The following is a 21,294-nucleotide window of genomic DNA, read 5'->3' as shown; positions in this document are numbered from 1 at the left end:
CTATTTAGTTAAAATTAGTATTTTTTTAAATATTTATTTATTCATTTTGAGAGAGAGCAAGCAGGAGAGGGGCAGAGAGAGGGAGAGACAGAATCCTAAGTAGGCTTCATACTGTCAACACAGAGCCTGACTTGGGGCTCGATCCCACGAATGATGGGATCATGACCTGGGCCGATATTAAGAGTCAATGCTTAACTGACTGAGCCATCCAGGCACCCCTTAGTTAAAATTAGTATTAACAATATATTTATGTTTAACTTTTATACATATTCCTTTTAATTTTAAATTTCAAACATACAATAAAAAGTTGACACCCATGTATTCACCAACCAAATTTAAGAAGTTAAATTCTGTCCTGTTTCTCTTTCAAAGACATAAAACGTTTTGGATGTATTTAAAATCACACACATCCATCATTCACTCCACTCATCTCCTTCTCTTCCCTCCCTCCTCACAGATAATACTGACTACCCCAAAGTGGATGCATATGATTTATCTGAATGTTGTTCTTTTACTACACATCTAACACTATGGGCTTTGCCCAGTTTTTTAACTCTGGGTTTATCAGTAAAATGAAGGCAAGAGCTACCTTTCCCAGTCAGTGGATTAGAAATAGAACGCTGAAATGCCTGGGTGGCTCAGCTCGTTGAGCACCTGACTCTAGATTTCGGTTCAGGTCATGATCAACCCACGGTTGGTGGGTCTGAACCCCACATCGGGCTCTGCGCTGACAGTGCAGAGTCTGCTTAGGATTCTCTCTCTCTCTCTCTCTCTCTCTCTCTCTCTCTCTCACTCCCTCTCTCTGCCCCTCCATCATTCTCTCATAAAAAAAAAATTAAGAAAAAAAAAGATACAGAACGTATGTGGTACCTATCATCATCACGACTGCCACTGAAAGGAACTCAACACCCAGAAATTTTCGCTTCTTCCAAGGAGACCATAAGCTGCTTTCTGATGTTTATTTATTTTGGGGGGAGAGAGACAGAGAGACAGAGCATGAGCGGAGGGGCAGAGAGACAGAGACACAGAATCGAAGCAGGCTCCAGGCTCCGAGCTGTCAGCACAGAGCCCAAGGAGGGGCTTGAATCCACTAATCATTTGATGGCGACCTGAGCCGAATCTGGACGCTTAACTGACTGAGCCACCCAGGCGCCCCTATAAGCTACTTTCTGACAGCAGCCTCGCTAACAAAATGTTTGTTCAATTTAGGTCTATTTTCATTTCCCATACGGAATACTGCTGCCTTCTTTCCCAATTTCTGACCTCTAACCCAGGCTCTGCCATTACTGTCCCTTAACCTTGACAGGGGCACAGGAACGCTACTTATCTACATTGGTGGCACCAGGAGCTGTCAGGTGCCTGCTCCATCTCAGGCCAATAGGTGCCCAAAGTTCTGAGTAACCTGAGGGCAGGTGAGGACTATGAGAGGAAGCCTGGTGTTGTGGCAGATGCCTGGGAGTCAGGCAGCTCTTTCCACACAGGGACAAGCTCTTTGTGCTTTAGATTCTCCCTGTCAAAAATGAGGACAATTTTACTTACTTCTCCGGGTGATGGTGATAATAGAACCCTTACCATGTAGCAAGTCCCCTTTGGAGCGTTTATTGCATATATTAAGCCACTTGATCCTAACAAAACCTGCAGGGTGCAGAAGACATGATTTCCCCTACACGACAGAAGGAAACCGAGGCACTTAGTTTAAACGACGAGTGGACAATCACAGAGCTAGTAGGTGGAAGAGCCCGGATTCGAAGCCAGGAAAAGTGATGCGGTCTGTGTCCTTAACCACCCCCCTCTGCGGACGTATTGTGGGGCTACGATTGTAAGCAAATGGGTCCCAGGCACGTGGCACACAGTACGCCCAAAATACAGTAGCCCGGCTCGTGACCGTGGAAAGCTCGAGAAAAAGTACAGTTTCGGTCTTCACCGGGGAGATGGGGGAAGTGCCAGAGGTCTGGGCTGGTATCATCCACAGACTGCAGTGTGCCTGGCCCTGTGGTAGGTACCGGAGTACACCAACAACAACACAACGGGTGCCAGGCCGGCTCTTCCACCGACACCGGGGGCGATCCCGGCCCCACCCCCGGGGCCTGTTTCCCCATCTGGGAACACGCGTGCTTTTTCTCGCGTTCTCTCGGGCTACGGGCCGCGACAGAGGGCTCCGCGGGCCTCGCCCAACTGGGACGGGCAACGGAGAACCTTCCTCTCCGGCCCCGGGCCGGGTCGCCGGGAGCGGGGCTGGGCTGGGCGGTGCCGGGCCCGCAGTCCTGTCAAGTTCAAGCGCGCCGCACTCACCTCTCCGGCAGGCCCGCAGCGGGCGGAACCCCGGTCCAAACTCCCCGCGCCGCCGCCGCAGCCCCCGCGCCGCGCGCCAGCTCACTTCGCGCCGGAAGCCGGCCGATTCCGATTGGTTGCTTCCTGAGGAGACCGACCAGTGCCCTTGCCCCGTGGTACCTGTCCCCGCCCCCGTGGGCTGCTGGGGCGGGGTGTTCCCAGCGCCCAATCAGAGTCTGAGATCCGAGGTCAGGTGACCGTGGTTCAACGTGGGCTTCCGGCACGCTCGGGATCTTTGTTGTCCTTGTGTTTCTTACTGTCGGGGGAGGCTTTAAAGAAGACAGGCGCCTAGAAGCGAGCTGGGGTGAAAAACCCCGGAACTGAGAGGAGCCTGAGACTAGGCAGTTCCCACAGGCCAGGTCAAAGCTCTGCACCCCTGCCTCTTTGGCTCTTATCCGCTGTCTCTGTGAGACTTGGGGGGATTCTGCTCTCCACCCCCTTGTAGAGCTGGCCTCTGCCCCAATACGTGAGCGACTGTAAATTGTCATTGACGGGGAAAGGGATCTCAAACTCAGATGCCTCGGTGGACAGGTGAGGTACCTGAGTGAGAAGCCATGCTGCTGTTCCAGTTGATTGTTGACACGCGCGACTGTGGGCTCTGTGATGCCAGATCTTTTTTTTTTTTTTTATTTCCTTCCCTTCCTTCTTTTCCTCCCACCCTTCCGCTTCCCTCTCTACTTTTCCTCCCTTCCTTACATCCCTTCTCTTCTAAGAAAAACTGAAAACGTGTTTATGTGTGAAATCCGCCGATTTTAAAATGCTACAAAAATAACACCGCAGTCAAACAAAACACATTATTGTTAAATTACTGTCTACAGGAAAAAGCAAAAGCAGGTTTTTAATAGCCAAATGGCCAAATAGGAAGCAAGATGGAGACAAGGTACAAGGTATGAAAAATCTACCAAAAGAGAAAGCTGAGTACACTTAGACTCAAAAGGAGGGTACTACCCAGAATGATCGGGTCGTCTCAGAACTCAATGAGGTGTGAAACCCAGCTGAAATTGCCTGGGCCACACACTGCCTGAATTCTCCTTTAGCTTTTTTCTTCATTGTCCTTCACATTTCTGCCTTCCCTAGTGCCAGTCATTGTGCTAAGCTCTTGAGAACTTTCTCATGGAGCGCACAGGATGTTAGACGTAGACGTCGGTGGAGGAGGCGGACACTTGCACATTGATGACAAAAGCGATAGGAATAGTGATCATATTATGGGAGCACCTAGGAAGGACACATCCACAGAGTGGCAGCTTTAGGTGGGATTCTGAGAGATGAGTAAGAGGTATGATTTGGAAGCAAAGGCCAGGAAACTGGAAAGACGACAATAAGGTACCTTTGAGGAAATGGCAGGGAAGTGAGCAATATGGAGAGATGATACGCGAGAGGAAACGGACCAGATCTCGGTTTGGACTTCACCCTAAAGGTAAGTGGCAATTGTTGGATGTGGCGACAAGTGGGATAGGGGAGAGCCTGGTGCCATAATATTAAGTGAAATCAATGATTTTACATATACGTGTGTATGTATGGATCTCCACCACCCAGATCAAGGTATGTACCATTTCCAGCACCTGGTAAGATTCCCTTGTGGAGCTTCCCAGCTCGCTCTCCCCGCAGCAGCAACCTGGTCTTACACAGCGTATATTCTTCTATAACTGCTTTTTTTTTTTTTCTCAACATCGTATCTGTGAGCTTTATTTATATTGTATGTACCAGAGACTCATTCTCTTTTATTACTAATTTTGTGAAAACTGTGAAATGGCCCCCAACATCCTTTTTGTCCAGTGAAAAATAAGGTGTTGTCTAGCACACCCTCAGGGGTATCTGATCCCATGTAGGCTCTATGCCTTTCATTGTCTTCGAGGTAAAGAACATCTCTAAATTGTTTTAAAGACAGGTTCTTGTCTATAGAAATGCAAATTGTGTCCAGAGGAACGCATTTAATTATTGTCAATTTGATCAGTTCTGCCAGTTTTGCATCTATTTGTAAAGTATTTCATTATTTCTCTATAGTATATATGTGTGGTACTTTGAATTTTCCTTTGTACTATCTTTCTGGATCTCATTAATTAATGAGTTAAATAAAACCTTTGACATGTGTTTATTTTATGTCTTTATAAGAGTCATGATTATACTTGATTTTAAAAACCATTCTTTTATCAACAGTATACAATTGTATGAGCATGCTACAATTTATTTATCCATTCATCTAATGATGGACATTTGAGTTTTTTCCCTTTGGCTATCATAAATAAAACTGCTGTGGACGTTTTTACATAAGTCTTTTGTGATCGTATGCATCACTTCTTCTTGGGGGATAAACAGTATCTAGGAATAGGGTTTCTGGGCCATAGGGGTAAGCGTATATTTACCTTTGGTAGAAACAGTCATGTTTCCAAAGCGGGTGTATCATTTTATACTACCACTAACACCGTGTAAGTGTCCCATTATCTGTATCTTCATCAACATTGAAATTGCCAATCCTTTTCATTTTAGCCATTCTGCAGGATGTTTAATGGTATCTCCTTGTTGTTTAACTTACTATAGAAGGTTTTCAGGAGAAGAGTAACTTGGATAGTTCCTTTCCAACCCTGGGCCCAGCAGAATGGCTCCTGCATAGCAGGGTGGTGAGAAGGAGACGGGCCATTCTGCCATCACCGAGGTACTGACCAGAGAACACATCATCAACATTCACGAGCACATCCATGGAGTGGAGTTCAAGAAGCGTGCCCCTCGGGTACTCAAAGAGATCCAGAAATTTTCCAGGAGGGAGATGGAAACTCCAGATGTGCACATGGACACCAGGCTCAACAAAGCTGTCTGGGCCGAAAGGTGTAAGGAATGTTCCACACCGTATCCGTGTGCAGTAGGCTAGAAAACATAACGAGGATGAAGATTCACCAATACAGCTCTATACGTTAGTTGCCTATGTACCTGTCACCACTTTCAAAAATCCACAGACCAGTAATGTGGATGGGAGCTAATCGCTGATTGTCAAATAAAGGTATAAAACTGCAACAAAACAAAACAAAACAAAACACAAGTAACTTGAACAGACTTTAGAAAGCTCTTTTTGGTTATGTGGAGAATGACATTTGTACACCAATGCTCATAGCAGTGTTATTGACAATAGCCAAAAAACCACATCTATTGGCAGATGAGTGGATAAACAAATATGATATCTATAGGCAATGGATTATTATTCAGTCTTAAAAAGGGATAAAATTCTGACACGTAACAATATGAACCTTGAAGAAATTACACTAAATAAGATAAGCCAGGCACAGAAGGACAATTACTGTGTGATTCCACTAACATCAGGTACCCAGAATTCGGAGGCAGAAAGTAAAGTAGTGGTTACCAGGGTTTGGGGCGGAGGGTATAAGAAGGAGTTGCTGTTAAACAGGTAAAATTTGTTTGAGATGATAAAAGAGGTCTGGAGATGGATGCTGGTGATGGTTGCACAACACTGTGAATGTAACTGACGTCACTCAACTGTACACGTAAGATGTTTAATGTTAAATTTTATGTCCTATACACTTTGACACACACAGGGACACACAGGTATGCACACGAGCCTGGTATTCTGGGTCTGAGAACTGAGCAGTGGCTCCTGTCTCCATTGAACCTGTAAAATTTTAATTTATAGAAGTGACTGAGTGAGGACACAGAGAGATTTTATTACTCTGTGTTTCCTGAGAGGAGGAAGCACGCCACACGGGGCCACGTGGGGAAGCAACAGGTGTGGTCAGGACGCAGAGAGGAGCAAGGAGAAACCTAAGCCAGACACTTAATCGGGGTTCGTACAGGGAAGGCAAGCCAGGGCAGGGAAAGTGGCTTGGGATTGGCTAGTGTGAATAATCCTGTGAAGTGTGAAGGCCCCAGGCTTGGGGACTGTTCCCAGATGTCTAGTACCTGGCCCTGAAATGATTTCGTCCAGGGCAAACATTGGCATAGTGTAGGAGAGTCAGATAAGGAGGCGGCTGTGTTAGGGACTTGAGATTGGCTGCAGGGTTTCTGATATGACTTTCCGTGCTTGAAAAAGTAGGATCACACGCTTTGGCTCTTCATTTGGCAGTGTGTTTAGTAGATGTCAAAAGGGCAAATACAGAATGTAAAAAACAAAACAAAACACAGAACAGTTGGCCCTGTGGCTGTCTGGTACCAAGGAAACTTTCAGGTGACAGTAGCGGAGACTTTCAGGAAGTAGGGCCTAAGTTGCTCGAAACAACACAGGAAACATTTTCAGAACATTTTACTATGAGCGTGAAAAAGAGGAACAGGTGGGAAGTATAAGGAGTCCTTCCAGGCCAGCCCATAACTCAGTTTTCCATTTATATGGCATTAGCCAAAAAAAAAAAAAAAAAAAAAACAGACTTGAAATTTTTGGCCTCTAATAATGTATTTTTAATTTTTTTAAATATTTATTTATTTTTGAGGGAGAGAGAGAGAGAGAGAGACAGAGCACTACCAGGGGAAGGGCAGCGAGAGGGAGACACAGAATCCGAAGCAGGCTCCAGGCTCTGAGCTGTCGGCACAGAGCCCGACGCAGGGCTCGAACTCACAAACCACGAGATCATGACCTGGGTCAAAGTCAGCTGTCCAACCGACTGAGCCACCCAGGTTCCCCTCTAATAATATTTTTGTCAAATTTGCAAACTGTATTAAAAACATGTTGAAGGGGTGCCTGGGTGGCTCATAGGGTTAAGCGTCCGACTTCGGCTCAGGTCATGATCTCAGGTCATGAGGCAGGTGTCTTGTGGGAGTCAGTCTCCATGACCCAAAGCACAATGGGTGGCCCAGCTGGATACGGAAGGTCACAGCCTCAGGGTCTATGAGAGCCTCTATTCCCAGGAGAGTCCAGTGTGTAGCCAGTTATCATTGTTTTAATAGCGTACAGCATGAGGCTTAGAGGGCTCGTTTCTTGCATCACAAGCCTTTGAGCAACTTATTGCCATCGTAAGTAGTCTAGAAACTCCAGGAGGCATAAGAAGAGGTTGCCAAAGACTCTACAGTGAAGGGGTTTCTGAGGGCATTAATGGGAGTGCCCGCTGATTTTAATTTGGAAGTAAAACTTGTAAATGAGGAGTATGTCGCCACCAGCCCCCCAAAGGACTAAAAGGTACAGGAACTATATGTCCGCAATGAGCGTGTCAAATGAGTCTCCTTGGAGAAAGATGTCATCATGGCATACCTGTGCTCCTGGTGGACACGGTGAAGATCTTATCTGCACAGACTGCATGCAGTGGCAAATCTGTTGAGGCTCCCCATGCCTGGAAAAGCTACGTTGTGTCCCCTCAGAGGTGAAGGCAGAGCACAGATGAGAGGCTGTTGAAACGGGGACTCGATGTAACGTATTAGCCACATTTATAAGAGCAAAATATAAACCCATTACTGACTGGATAGATTCAGTAAATTTATTTTTGAGAACGAGTGAGAGTGAGCACAAGTTGGGGAAAGAGGCGGGGGGGTGGGGGGGAGAAAGAGAGAGAGAGAGAGAATATCTTAAACAGGCTCCACGGTCAGCACAGAGCCCCACTTGGGGCTCAATCCCATGACCCTGGCAACACGACTTGAGCCAAAATCAAGACTTGAAATGCTCAACCGACTGAGCCACCCAGGCGCCCCTAGATTCAGTAATTTTAATAATATTAGATGTTGGGTATGAGGGCCAGAGCATTAATGATGCAGTAATCCACCACGAGTCACCTGTTGTAGACTGAATATTAGTCTCCTTCCAAAGCTGATACACTGAAGCCCCACCCCCACGGGGACTGTATTTGGAGATAAGGCCTTTACGAACACAACTAAGATTAAATGAGTTGATGAGAGGGGCGCCTGGGTGGCTCAGTCGGTTAAGCGTCCAACTTCAGCTCAGGTCACGATCTCGCGGTCCGTGAGTTCGAGCCCCGCGTCGGGCTCTGGGCTGATGGCTCAGAGCCTGGAGCCTGCTTCCGATTCTGTGTCTCCCTCTCTCTCTGCCCCTCCCCCGTTCGTGCTGTCTCTCTCTGTCTCAAAAATAAATAAAAACGTTAAAAAAAAAAAAATGAGGTCATGAGGGTGGGCCCCTAGTCCAACAGGACTGGTGGCTTTACAAGAAGAGGAAGAGAGAGATTTCTTTTTCCCTGCACCACACACGCAAGGCCACGTGAGGACACAGTGAGAAGGCCTACAGGCCGGGAAGAGAGGCCTGACCAGAAACTGAATCAGCCAACACCTTGATCTTGGACTTCCCAGCTTCCGTAACTGTGAGAAAATAAATTCCTGCTATTGAAGTCACCCATTCTGTGGTATTTGGTTATGACAACCCAAGCTGACTGATACAGCACCTTTTGTATTTTCCAGGTTTAAGAAACAGGCGAAATTGGCCTGTCAAACGGAGAAGCAGTGGGGATCATCACCCCTTTGTTAATTAGGTTTTAATCCTTGAAGGCCCTACTGTAACTTACATTGGGCCATAATAGCTATTTCAACTAAGGGGTGTCTGGAGTCCAGTGTATCGAGCCAATCTGTAACTGCTAAAGATTTAGTTTGTTGCGTTTTCAAAGAATGTTTATTTATTTTGAGAGCCAGAGAGAGAGCACACACAAATGAGTGGGGGGTGGGGGGGGCAGAGAGAGAGAGGGTGAGAGAGAGAACCCAAGCAGGCTCTGCACTGTCAGTGCGGAGCCTGGCTCGGGGTTAGATCTCGCGAAACACGAGATCACGACCTGACCTGAAATCAAGAGTCAAACGCTTACCCAACTGAGCCACCCCGGTGCCCCAGCCAAGGATTTAGTTTTAATTTATTGTTGATTGCATTAGAGCGTGTGTGTCCAATATGGCCTATTTTTAGGGCAATGGGTATTCTGACTATGGAAAATTTAGGCAAGGCTATAAAGTGAGACATTCCTAAGTTTTGTTTTGTTTTTCTCTAGCTTATATTTAATTACTTTCTTAAGATTATAGCAGGCACGATGTTTAAGTTTAGTGGAATCTCTGGCTTTAACTACAATTTGAGCCCCAGTATTAAAACCATAAAGTTTTGTCAATTGGTACATTTTGCAACTGCTAGAGTTAATTTAGAGCTTGGGCTGCAGACACACAAAAGACAATCATCCCTGTTTTTATCTTTTTGTTATACAAATTGTTTTAGTATGTAAGTTTTTTGTACATAAACTTTGGATTTCCAATTGGGTCAAATTAAGGAAATGTCTTTTAGTTAGATATCATGTATACATATGTAAAGTATCTATTATACATTTGTGTTAAAATATTATATAGATACATAATCTATTTAGTTACCTTTTATTTTCTCCCTCTGCATCTAGGGATGTTTTGTTCTTTTTTCTCTGCCTACCGTTTTTCTCCTGTTTCAGGCTTTTAGCTGCCCAAAAGAGTGGTTTCTAGTTTCTGTCTCCAGCTGGTAAGAGGAAAGACGGAGAGAGAAGAGCCCCAATATTTCCACAACCTAACCTGTCCCTTTCTTGGAGGATTCCCAACACACATCTTTTTTTTCCTCTTAAAATCTTTTAGGGGCGCCAGACCTTGTTTTTTGGCTCAGGTTATGACCTCACAGTTTGTGAGTTCAATCCTGCTTGGGATTCTCTCTCTCTCTCTCTCAAAATAAATAAATAAACTTAAAAAAAATCTTTCAGAACAGCCAGACAGCTGTATCTCTAGATGGGTAAAGTTTTTCCTTTTTTTTTTTTTTTCCCTGTCTCCTGGCTGTCCCAGACCTTCCCCTGCTCACCCCCCCACCCCCACCTCCTCTGTTTTGCTTTTGAATGTTTACCTGATAAAGTCCTAGTCTGAATAATTCCAGCAGGATTGGGGGCATAGGGGCTGTCCCTAGATGTCTGGCCCCAAACCCTGGGTTGATCTAGGGCAGGGGAAAGGATCGAGGGTTATATAAAGGAGGGGCCTGTGGGTGTGGGCGTAGGACAGGCGGGAGGGTTTGAGTAGGACTTTCAGAGCTTGCAAAAGCAGCATCGCACGCGAGATGTAAACAACTTTGGCTGTTCGGGCGGGCCTGTGGTTAGGAGATGTCAGGCACACAAATACAGAATCCAGAAAAACGGTTTGAGCAGCGCTTCTCCACGCTGGGACACTCTCCAAGACGCTAGTGTGTCACCGCGGCCACGTGTGTGTTGGGCATACCATAAGAGCTTCCAGGCATGAAAAAGCTCCCCCCCCCCCAAAACCCCAAAGGCAACAAAAGAGAACCTTCCGCGGTAAACATCTGTCGTTTTCACCCGTGGAGGACCGTCTGTTCGCCGCATCTTGATATCCCTTCGGAGCGCCACCCCTTCCGACTCCCAGGCCACGCGGCTCTGGCCGTTGTGGGAATGGCTTCTCACGCCTGGAGCCCCAGAGGCGGTCACGTGACTTCCTCCTGGCCAATCAGCATCTCCCGCTGTCTAGGCCTCCGTGATTGGTTCAGGGATGGGCCCGTGGTTCCAGCCGGTCGGTTGCTAGAATGTACTGGGAGCAGCGCAGGCGTCCCCTTTCTGGTGGGGTTGTCAACCTGTCAGGGTGTCATCTTGGAGCTGGGACTGCGAAGGGAGCACCAGGTGGAGGAGGAGTGGGAGCTAGCCTGGGAAAAAGCCACCACAGAGGAGAGTACAGGCAAGATAGGGAAAGAAACTGGGTTCTGATCGGATTGTCCGACGCCCTGGATCCTGCAGTGCGATCAAGTACATGAGATGTTAAGTTCCCTTTCATACTTAAAAAATTTGCAAGGTGCAAACTATAGGCATAATATACTACTGTTTATGTAATAATACGAGGGGAAAATAGTGTTTCTATGTATCGGCTTGCAAATGCATTTAATTTTTTTCTGATAAGAAACTAATAATCAAAGATACCTGTTGTGGAACGGTAACTCAGTAAATGGGGGAAAGAATCGTAGAAAGACTTCTCTGTATATCCTTTTCTATCTTTTGACATTTACACATCTGAGAGTGTTACCCATTCATAGTATTAAATACAGACTTCTAAAAATACAAAAACTAGAGGCTGCAATGGTATTTTATAAACCTTAGGAAGAACAAATCCTATTACATCAACAACATTGAATTTCCAAAGTATGTACTAGTAAGATAAGTATATTTACACTCCTAATCACTCAGGAGCAAAGTAAAAAACATTAACAGTTAAGAGACCAAATAGATGAAGCAAGATCTCAACTGAATTTAAGGTTAGGGGTGCCTGCTGGCTCAGTCAATCAAGATGCAACCCATGATCTAGGGTCGTGAGTTTGAGGCCCATATTGGGTGTAGAAATTACTAAAAAAATAAATAAAATTTTAAAAATAAATAAATAAAGTTAAGGTTATGTATACACAGCCTGCCTTGTGTTGTGTTTGCTGAGAAGATTCAGGAAGCTTTCTGAGATATCCAGTGATAACTGCAAAGGTCTTCCAGAATATTCGGTGTTATCCACAAGGAACTTCTGTCTCAGAGTAGGATGTAGTAGGTATCAGTACGTCATCATTCCTGCTGCAGCAATTGGGGGGGAAGGATAAGCTACAAAAATCATATATATTTGTTTAAGTTTATTTATTTATTTTAGAGAGAGAGAGAGAGAGCGCCCGCGCGCGGGGTGTGGGAGGGGCAGAGGAGACAGAGACGCAGAATCCAAAGCAGGCTCAGGCTCCATGAGCCCCATATGGGGCCTGAACCCACGAACCGGGAGATCATGACCTGACCGAAGTTGGATGCTCAACCAGCTGAGCCACCCAGGCACCCCTCCCCGGCTCATCATATTTTTAAAGACATCAAAGAGCAGTGGAAAACAGAGAAGGAAGAGCCCATTCTGGGTGAGCTGAGATTGTTGGTCATTTTTTCCCTGGGTCATTTGTGAAGTCTGGTCATAGGCTAACGACTGGGCTTGGTTTACACTGAACTGTTGAGGCCACTCAGGCTATTGTTACAGGCTAGAATCTAGATATGAGGCTCTTTTGCCCACGGGATATTTGGTAAGTGCTGGGGTAGACTGGGGGCAGGGGATAGCGGAGGGCCTGGCTGGGGCCTTGGCTGGAAAGGCAGGGTAAGATCTGCATTCTCTTAGTGTTTAGAAGGCTGAGTCCCGCTAAAGGGAAGGGCCTGCAACAAACACAAGGCAGATCTCATTCTCATGGTAATTAAAAACAGGGGTGGACAGAGTCTAACTAAAGTTGCCACTCACTTCAACTCAGCTCCATTCTGATTGGGTTGAGGCATCATCCCTTTAAGCTATGGTGCCTTCCGGAGGATGGGTAAACCCTCCGGGGGAAATATAGTTAACTTCAACTTCTGTGACTCTTTTATACACAATATTTGGCATATAATAGAACATTATAAGTCATCGAAAAAGCAGGTTATCGTAGACTGAACATTGGCCTCCCCAAGATATGTCTGTCCTAATTCCTGGAGCCTGTGAATGTAGAGACTTTGCAGATGTGATTAAGGATTTTAAGATGGAGACATTATCCTGGTTTATCCAGGGGGACCCAATAAAAGCACAGGGGTCCTTATAAGGAGGCAGGAGGGTCGTAGTCAGTAGAAGGAGGCGTTAAGATAGAAGCAGTAAGTTGGAGTTATGGGGAGACGGGATCACAAGTCAAGGAATGCAGGTCCCCCGAGAAGCTGGAAAAGACAAAACTGGATGCTTCCTTGGAGCTTCCAGAAGCAACCAGCTCTGCCAATACCTCGACTTTAGCCCCACAAGACTGATTCTGGACCTCTGACCTCTGGAACTGTAAGATAATAAATCATCATTGTCTTAGACCACTACATTTGTGGTCATTTCTTATAGCAGCAATAGGAAACTGATACAGCAGGGCAATGCACCTGATCATCAAGAGGGGAAAAGTGAGGCAACAAAAGTAGACCCACATCTAATCTGGATGTCAAGGATTTAAAATATCTATTTAAGGGGCGCCTGGGTGGCTCAGTCGGCTAAGCGTCCGACTTCGGCTCAGGTCATGATCTCGCAGTCCGTGGGTTCGAGCCCCGCGTCGGGCTCTGTGCTGACAGCTCAGAGCCTGGAGCCTGTTTCAGATTCTGTGTCTCCCTCTTTCTCTGACCCTCCCCTGTTCATGCTCTCTCTCTGTCTCAAAAATAAATAAATGTTTAAAAAATAAATAAATAAATAAATAAAATAACTATTTAAATATGTTAAAGAAAATAGTGGGGGCAACGGACAAAATGGGGACCAGATGGGGAATTTCAACAGAGAACTGGAATCTGTAAAAGCCAAATGAACATTCCAGAATGGACACATGTAACATCTGAAATAAAGAATTCCGATGGGCTGAGCGGCAGAGTTGGACACAGCAGAGGCAAGAGGTTGGTAAACTTGAAAACGGGCCAATGGGAAATATCCAAACGAAAGTACAGAAAGATAAAGTAGCAAGAACAATGTTAACTGCAAAGAATATAATATTTGGCTAAGAAGATTATTCATTCCTTTAATCTTAGAACGTTTGTTGTAGAAAAGAAAACGGAATTTGTGTATTTAAACTAAAAAGAAACTCACTTTATAAATCATATTGTAGATTCTCCTATTAGCCTCCTGGATCTAGTAACATAAAATAAAGCTTCTAGCAGTTTCGACTCTAAAAACTGAATTTGTTTTCACATTTGTAGAATGGAGGTGGTGGTGCACGTCTCACAGGATTAGGATGAGAATTAAGCGACACGAGGCCCTTAGCATAAGGCCTGGCACAGAGTAAATGCCCATTGGGGACATCTGCCCTGTCACGTGTCGTGAACTCCCATCACATGAAATGAGGTTAAATGAGATAATGGATATAAAGTGCTCTGTCAAGTCCTTACAAATGGTGGTGTTTCCTATCATAGGATGAATCTCAGTTTACCAACTCAGGTGTGTGATAAATGGTATTTTCTTTATTTAAAAAAAGTGTTATTTTTAATATTTATTCATTTTTAAGAGACAGAGCAGAGACAGAGCATGAGTGGGGCAGGGGCAGAGAGAGAGGGAGACACAGAACCCGAAGCAGGCTCCAGGCTCTGAGCTGTCAGCACAGAGCCCGATGTGGGGCTCGAACTCACGGACCGCGAGATCGTGACTGGAGCCGAAGTCGGACGCTTAACCGACTGAGCCACCCAGGCGCCCCAATATTGTCTTTATTTTGAGATAATTCTATGTTTTGGGCTCCCAACTGGCTGGAGTGACAGCAAATTAATCTCAGGAATCGGGGCTCTTCTTTCCTTTCTGCTGAATGGTACCTGTGTTCTAGAGGCTCATGTTGTGCCAACGTGGGGAGGGTGGGTGGTCCTTATGTTTCCCCAGAGTCAGACAGAAGTATCTTGTTCCTGTACATGTGCCTTCTTCCGGACTCTCTCCTCAGCTTCCCTTCCCACTTTGGGGGCCATGGGGATCTTTCTGCCGCTATGGTGCCAGACGAGGGCCTGGGGGTCTTAGAGGGGCTGCCTGGGGCACAGCTTGCCCTGACACCCTAGACAGTAGTGTCTCCTCTGCCATCGTGTTCCCTGGGGTGCTGCCCGGGAAGCAGGGCCACTGGCCTTTCTTTCTGGAACCCACCTCATCACCGTTCTCACAAATTAATTCCTCATTTATTTTTCCTCTGCGTGAGGGGCTTTTTATCTGGTCTCCATAGAGAATTCTGTCTTCTTCTTCTTCTTTTTTTTTTTTTTAACGTTTATTTTTTTTGAGAGACAGAGCATGAGCAGGGGAGGCGCAGAGAGAGGGAGACACAGAATCCGAAGCAAGCTCCAAGCTCTGAGCTGTCAGCACAGAGCCCGACACAGGGCTCGAACTCATGAGCAGTGAGATCATGACCTGAGCGGAAGTCGGACGCTTAACCGACCGAGCCACCCATTTGCCCCTAGAATTCTGTCTTCTTATAGGTGTAGGCCCCTGGAAATTTTGGGACTATAGGATCCCCCCCTTTATCTCTAGGGAGTATGTTCCAAAACCACCCCCACCAAGGGATGCCTGAAACCACGGATAATTCTGAACCCATAAACTATTTTTTCCTGTACAAACATACATACATACTTAGGGTACAGTTTCATTTATAAATTCAGTAAGAGATTAACAACAACAATAATAAAATAGAACCATCTAACAATGTACTGTAATAAAAGTTATGTGAATGTGGTCTCTCTCTCTCTCTCTCTCTCTCTCAAAATACCTTATTGTACTGTTCTCGCCCTTCCTCCTGTGAGGATGTGACATAAAACGCCTACATGATGAGGTGAAGGGAGGTGAGTGACGTAGGCACCCTGACGTGGCGTTCGCCTACGCCCTCTGCTTCTGAACTGCGCTGCCCGTGGATAACTTAAACCGTGGAAAACGAAACCGCGGATAAGGGGGGCCTACTGTATCGTTTTCTCCTCTCATTACCGCTTCATCTCTCATCGGAGCCAATAAACAGAGAACTGGCTTAGATGGATGAAGAAGGGCAGGAGGGAGGATATAACAAGAAAATAAGAATACATCCCGGAAGGGTTCCAGTGATGGTGTCATCCGGGTACCAGATTAGCCTTCCTGCCATAAAGCAACCGTGAAACTGGACAAAAGATACGAGCAACCATTCTCAGGCTCTGAACAACAGGTAGTGCATGACAGTGATCTCAGAGGGGGAACAGGAGATAGACCCCAAATCGTCTTGGCTGTCTGCTGGGGAACAGGTTTCCAACCCCATCGTGGCACACGGTGGTGCCTGGCTGTGTTGAGGAAGCAGAGATCACGGTCCAGGGCTGCCGAAGCAGCTTCAAGCTACAGGTCATGGCACTGGAAGGGACGCTACTTCATGTGTGGGGGGCAGAAATCTCTGTGGGAGGTCCCCCGTGAGCCGCTGGCTGACAGCTGGGACGCTCGTGTGTAGGGAAAGGCTACGCGGGGCTTCCGGCGAGAGGCTGCTACAGGGCTGAGAATTAAACAGATCCTGGACGTCTGGCAGACAACTGAACCTAGAGCACCTCCAGGGTATCATCCGCAGGGGCCACTAAGCAATCTAAAATCCCTACACAGGCAAGAAAACAGGACAGTGTGACCCAGATGAAAAACAACAAACAGTCGGTAGAAACTGACCTCAAGATGGTCCAGATGTTGGATTTAGCAAAGACTCTAAGTAGTATAAGTATGTCCAAAGATGTAAGAGAAAGTTACGTTCCAAAGAACTAAAAGAAAATATGGTCAGAATGAGCGTGCCAATGGGAAACCGAGACCAGCAGGTAAGGAGATCCAGGGATCTAAGCGCTCTCAAATTGATCTACCCAATCCTCATTATCTTAGACCCTCCTTCGCTCCTAATTCCTGGGATTCCTGGTTCTTTTGGTGGTTGTTCCTTTTTAGGATTCTGTGGTATAATATAAACTGCGTTGGTTTTTACCGAATCCCACTTCTGGCTCGGGAATGGCTGCTTGGATCTTCTAAGACAATCACCATCCCTCTTCTGTTGTCTGGCCTCCAAAATTGCGTTACCATTGTCTCCTCTGTTCTCCTTGTCCTTGTAGATTTATTGCAGTTTGTTAAAAATCAGTTTACTATGGTTTTAATAAGGGTTTTAGAGGGAATGAATGTAGATGTACGTGTTTCATCCACAGTTACAGCCCGGAACTCCTGCATTAAGTCTTAAAAGTGATTTAAATAGCATAACACTTCCTGGAAACCGTTCTCATCCAATATGTGAACAGCCGTCTGTTGGCCTCCCCCTCACTAAAAGGCCTCAAATGAGATTTCTTAATCTGTCTGTCTTCCTGTGCTCTCAAGGGCCACCAGACCTCTGAAATAAATTAGAGTTATGCTGGTCCCCAGCCCATTACTTGGACATGATAAATCAGGAAGAGGGAGACACTCACTTTCTTCTAAGGAAGCAGCCATCCTCGGGGGGACCTGCGCTCACCACAATTTTACAAATGCATACCTTCTTAGACACGCCTGGCTTTTGATGACAGCAAATATTAAATTATGCTTCAACTATAAAACCTCTATTGCATCGAACTCAAGCTAACAACATTAAGTGATTTCCTAGGTTTAAAAATCTAAAAGGCTTTTTCTTCCCTTAAACAAGTCCTGCCAGCCCCAGCATTAATTATTCTTGATTCTAGTAAGCACCTCACTCTTCTGCCATGAGAGGCGGGGGGTGGGAAAAGTACCTTTGTTGTACGGAGACTGACGGGGACAACTCCCCTTCTGCCTATTATAGTTCTCTATGCGGTTGGTAGCTCCCGACGTGCCTCCAGCCTGTGTTCTGTGACCGGGACATCTATGTGGTTGGAACCTTCTTCCGTTTTTTGTCTTGGCTCCTCTCTCACTGGCGAGGGGGCTGCTCCACTTCAGGTACAGAACTCCTTCTAAAAACCAAACTATAATCCCTACCTGCTGTCTAAGTATGCCAGTATTCATTTTATGTGTCTCGGCTGGCCACATTACCCTTCTACATCGCGCCCAAGCAAAGCCCACACCTTTATCCCCAATTCCAACATACTAAAAAAACCTTATAATTGTGCTCCTGCTTTTTGTACACCCCTCCGTTTGCCTTCACACAACGTTTCTCCCCTCTTTTTTGTTAACAGAATCTTGATTTCGTGCAAACATCTATGTACCTCCCGCCTCCCCTAGAAACTGGCTCAGGGGCAAATTTTGATTAGTTGGGTATCATTTCCCTAGACGAGATTGTTCAGACTTCTTTTTTTGTTGGTGGTAGGTTTTTTGTTTTTTTTTTTTTAGGTTTATTCATGTATTTTGAGAGGGAGAGAGAGAATGAATGAGTGGGGAAGGGACAGAGAGGGAGAGAGAGAATCTCCTGGGGAGACTTCTGAGAAAGGTTTCCTCATTCCCAAAAACAGACGCCCAGGAAGAGTCATCCTCTTTTGCTGATCACTGTTGGGTCTGAGTGTGGCACCTCGAGCAACAGCAGCCTTCTCGTGACTGAGACAGAATCTAGCGTGGGGAGAGGAGAGGAGACAGATGAAAGACTTTGGGTCCTCCATGACGTCCCCAATTATACTAACCACGGAGCCTTCCCCCCTCAGGGAATCTTGTTCAATAAAATACTCTTAATTTTTAAAGCCAAAGCGAAGTTGAGTCCACTAGATTTTTTCTCTTTGGCCCTTCGGGTCCACTGTCCACTCCTCTCTGAATCAGGAAGTTGGGTTTGCCGATGGCGTGCATCAGCGGCAGATCGACGTGGAGGGATAGAGAGCAGTTTCCATAACCACCCCTTCCCTTTGCCCTTCCAGGTATGAGGGTAGCTTCCCTCTGTTGCTAGCTCCCCTCCCTGTTGGCTTCTGGAACCCTGCTCAAACTTCTGTAATCCCTCCATTAGCCTCTCTGAAATGTCCCCTTTCCAGTGTGTCGCCTCTTTTCTGTTGGGATCCTGCCTGATACATCGGGTTTTCAACTGATGTAGGCACCGTTCACCTGACAGAGCCTGTAATGGCCTCAAAGACATTTTACTGTCATCTTTTACACGGATGGATCTGTTCATTGGTTTCAGTTCGTGAGGCAGGGTAATGTCCCCTTTGATGTCTGCCGTCTGCACAGGCGATGGGCTGACTGTTTTCATCAACACACTACTCTTCTAATAAATTTGCCAATATTTTTATTGGCACCAGATGACTTTGGGGTTGTTCATATTTGTGGCCAATTGGGAAAACAACGAAGAGAAATAAATCTCCGAGTGTCTTTAGACTAAGGACGTGTTATGCCTTGCAACTGTCTTCTGAAGAAACCTTGTGAGATGCTCCCGCTGGAAATGCTTTGGCTGCTGCAACCATTTCTCTCCTCTCAGGCCATCGTGTGGTTTTCCTCACCCACCAACCAGGGTCCTCCAACATCTCTCCTGGAAATTGCTCTGCTCCAAACCAGGCCCCCATGGTCTTCACCCAGCTCACCCTGGGTATTCCCCAGATGGCCACTTGATGGCGTCCAAGAATCTTCTCCCTCATTTCCCTCACATGATCCAGGAATGGCTCACATGCATAAAGGGGGTGTGACAAAGAAGTCTGATAAAGTTATTGATGTGTTTTGACATGTTCCATTGTGGATCATAGCGCTATCATACCTGCCATTAAAAAACAAATTTTTTTTAAAGGTTTATTCATTTGAGAGAGAGAGACAGATAGACAGAATGTGAGCAGGGGAGGGGCAGAGAGAGGGAGACACAGAATCTGAAACAGGTCCCAGGCTCTGAGCCATCAGCACAGAGCCCAACGCAAGGCTCGAATGCACGAACCGCGAGATCATGACCTGAGCCAAAGTTGGATGCTTGACCGACTGAGCCACCCGGGCGCCCCTTGTGCCTGCCATTTTAAAAGCATACAATGGAAGGCACAATCCACAACACTATTATTCTGTTTCATTTCATCCAGATGAAGAAGTCTTGATCACATAAATAGGAATGTATGTTTACAGGATATGTAGAAATATCACCATATGCAAAATATAATATACTATTGTCATCAAAGACCTGTGGAAGGTTTCACATTCAGATGTAAATACGCCTGTTCTTTAATATAATGGGACACACACTTTAGAGGTCGTACTGAAAAGGAAGTCTGTGAAGCCTCTCAGAAACAGCAAGAAAGTCACTGTAGGGGCGCCTGGGTGGCTCAGTTGGTTAAGCGTCCAACTTCGGCTCAGGTCACGATCTCGCAGTCCGTGAGTTCGAGCCCCGCGTCGGACTCTGTGCTGACCGCTCAGAGCCTGGAGCCTGTTTCAGATTCTGTGTCTCCCTCTCTCTCTGACCCTCCCCTGTTCATGCTCTGTCTCTCTCTGTCTCAAAAATAAATAAACGTTAAAAAAAATTAAAAAAAAAAAGAAAGTCACTGTAGACTTTCAGCATGAGGGGGTAAAGTGACAAAGTAGGATTTTGAAAACTAAATTGTCCGAGGTATGTGCAGATACCTGAATCAAACAGCCTAGATCGTGCCCTTAGTTCTGGCAAGTATAAGACGCATAGCTATCAAAGAGACAAGACTTTCTCATCTTGAAATATTAACAGGTTGAGCCATAAAACTTCCCGCTATACTTCCAGGGGCACCCGCTTTAAAAACACCATATATTAAATGCCATTCTACTAAAGTAGGTGCAAAGCATTTTTTTTAAAAGGTTGTCAAGGTCTTCCGTTCGTAAGTGACCTAAGATAGCAAATGCTGTTGCGACTCAGCCTGTATCTACTGGATCCCTCTGATTCTGATTCCAATTCCAACCTGTGTTGTTTTTGCCCACACCAAGTGATTCTCTGCATCACCAGCTGTCCTACAAGTCAACTCAATTCTGACACTCTCTGCCTGGAGATGACATCGGATCCCACGGGTTAAGGTGAAGTCCTACAAGACTGTCCCACTCTTCAGATACCAATCATAAGTTGGCACCTGGGGCGTCTGACCAAGCATTATAGACTGGAGGTTCCCATGGCCCCCTCCTTGGGTTCGGTTAATTTGCTAGGGCAGCTCACAGAACTCAAAGAAACATTCTAGATTACCAATTTATTTATTTTTTTAATGTTTATTTTTGAGAGAGAGAGAGACAGAGTGCGAGCAGGGGAGGGGCAGAGAGAGAAGGAGACACAGAAACTGAGGCAGGCTCCAGGCTCTGAGATGTCAGCACAGACCCTGACCCGGGGCTTGAACCCACAAACTGTTAGATCATGACCTGAGCCAAAGTCAGACACTTAACCGACTGAGCCACCCAGGCACCCCAATTACCAATTTATTATAAAAGGATATACAGTAACTCAGAAAGAGCTATGTGGGACCCAAGGAATTTAACAAAAATCCCCTACCCCTGGACAAGCAGAGCAAGACCAACTCCATTTTGTGCTACACCCACCATCTCATGTATAACCCCCATATGACCTACTTATTGCTTAAGACACTCCCCCACCCTAGTCAAGCCGCTGAGCACACCCTTACTGGAAACTGGCTCAAATAGGAATGCAGAACCCCTAACCGCCAGAGAATGTAAACCCCGCCTTTTGCCCGCCAAACTTGCGTGCCAATTCTGACCAGAGTG

The 21,294-nt window shown here is 46.0% G+C and overlaps 1 protein-coding gene, 2 long non-coding RNA genes and 1 pseudogene across 4 annotated transcripts in view; 2 read left to right on the top strand and 2 right to left on the bottom strand.

Annotated features, from left to right (window-relative positions):
• BLM (BLM RecQ like helicase) overlaps positions 1 to 2,388 on the bottom strand; it is an 87,621-nt gene extending 85,233 nt beyond the window's left edge. For both annotated transcript variants that reach the window (XM_042988006.1, XM_042988008.1), the window contains exon 1: positions 2,293 to 2,388. The gene's annotated coding sequence lies outside the window, so the exon portion shown is untranslated. The remainder of the gene's footprint in view (positions 1 to 2,292) is intronic.
• Positions 2,389 to 4,927: 2,539 nt separating this feature from the next.
• Positions 4,928 to 5,306, top strand: LOC107179255 (annotated as a pseudogene).
• A 497-nt stretch (positions 5,307 to 5,803) lies between these two features.
• On the bottom strand, positions 5,804 to 10,694 carry LOC122239181. The gene is made up of 4 exons (XR_006218133.1): positions 10,528 to 10,694; positions 9,607 to 9,724; positions 7,517 to 7,650; positions 5,804 to 5,950 (listed from the first exon to the last, which is right to left on the bottom strand). It is a non-coding gene; the product is annotated as an uncharacterized LOC122239181 (long non-coding RNA).
• A 2,895-nt stretch (positions 10,695 to 13,589) lies between these two features.
• Positions 13,590 to 18,321, top strand: LOC122239180. Its single transcript, XR_006218132.1, has 3 exons — positions 13,590 to 13,631; positions 17,483 to 17,616; positions 18,126 to 18,321. It is a non-coding gene; the product is annotated as an uncharacterized LOC122239180 (long non-coding RNA).
• Positions 18,322 to 21,294: the final 2,973 nt, after the last annotated feature.

Source organism: Panthera tigris, chromosome B3, assembly GCF_018350195.1.
Source record: "Panthera tigris isolate Pti1 chromosome B3, P.tigris_Pti1_mat1.1, whole genome shotgun sequence".
Taxonomy (NCBI): Eukaryota; Metazoa; Chordata; class Mammalia; order Carnivora; family Felidae; genus Panthera; species Panthera tigris.
This window is presented reverse-complemented; position numbering and strand designations above follow the sequence as displayed.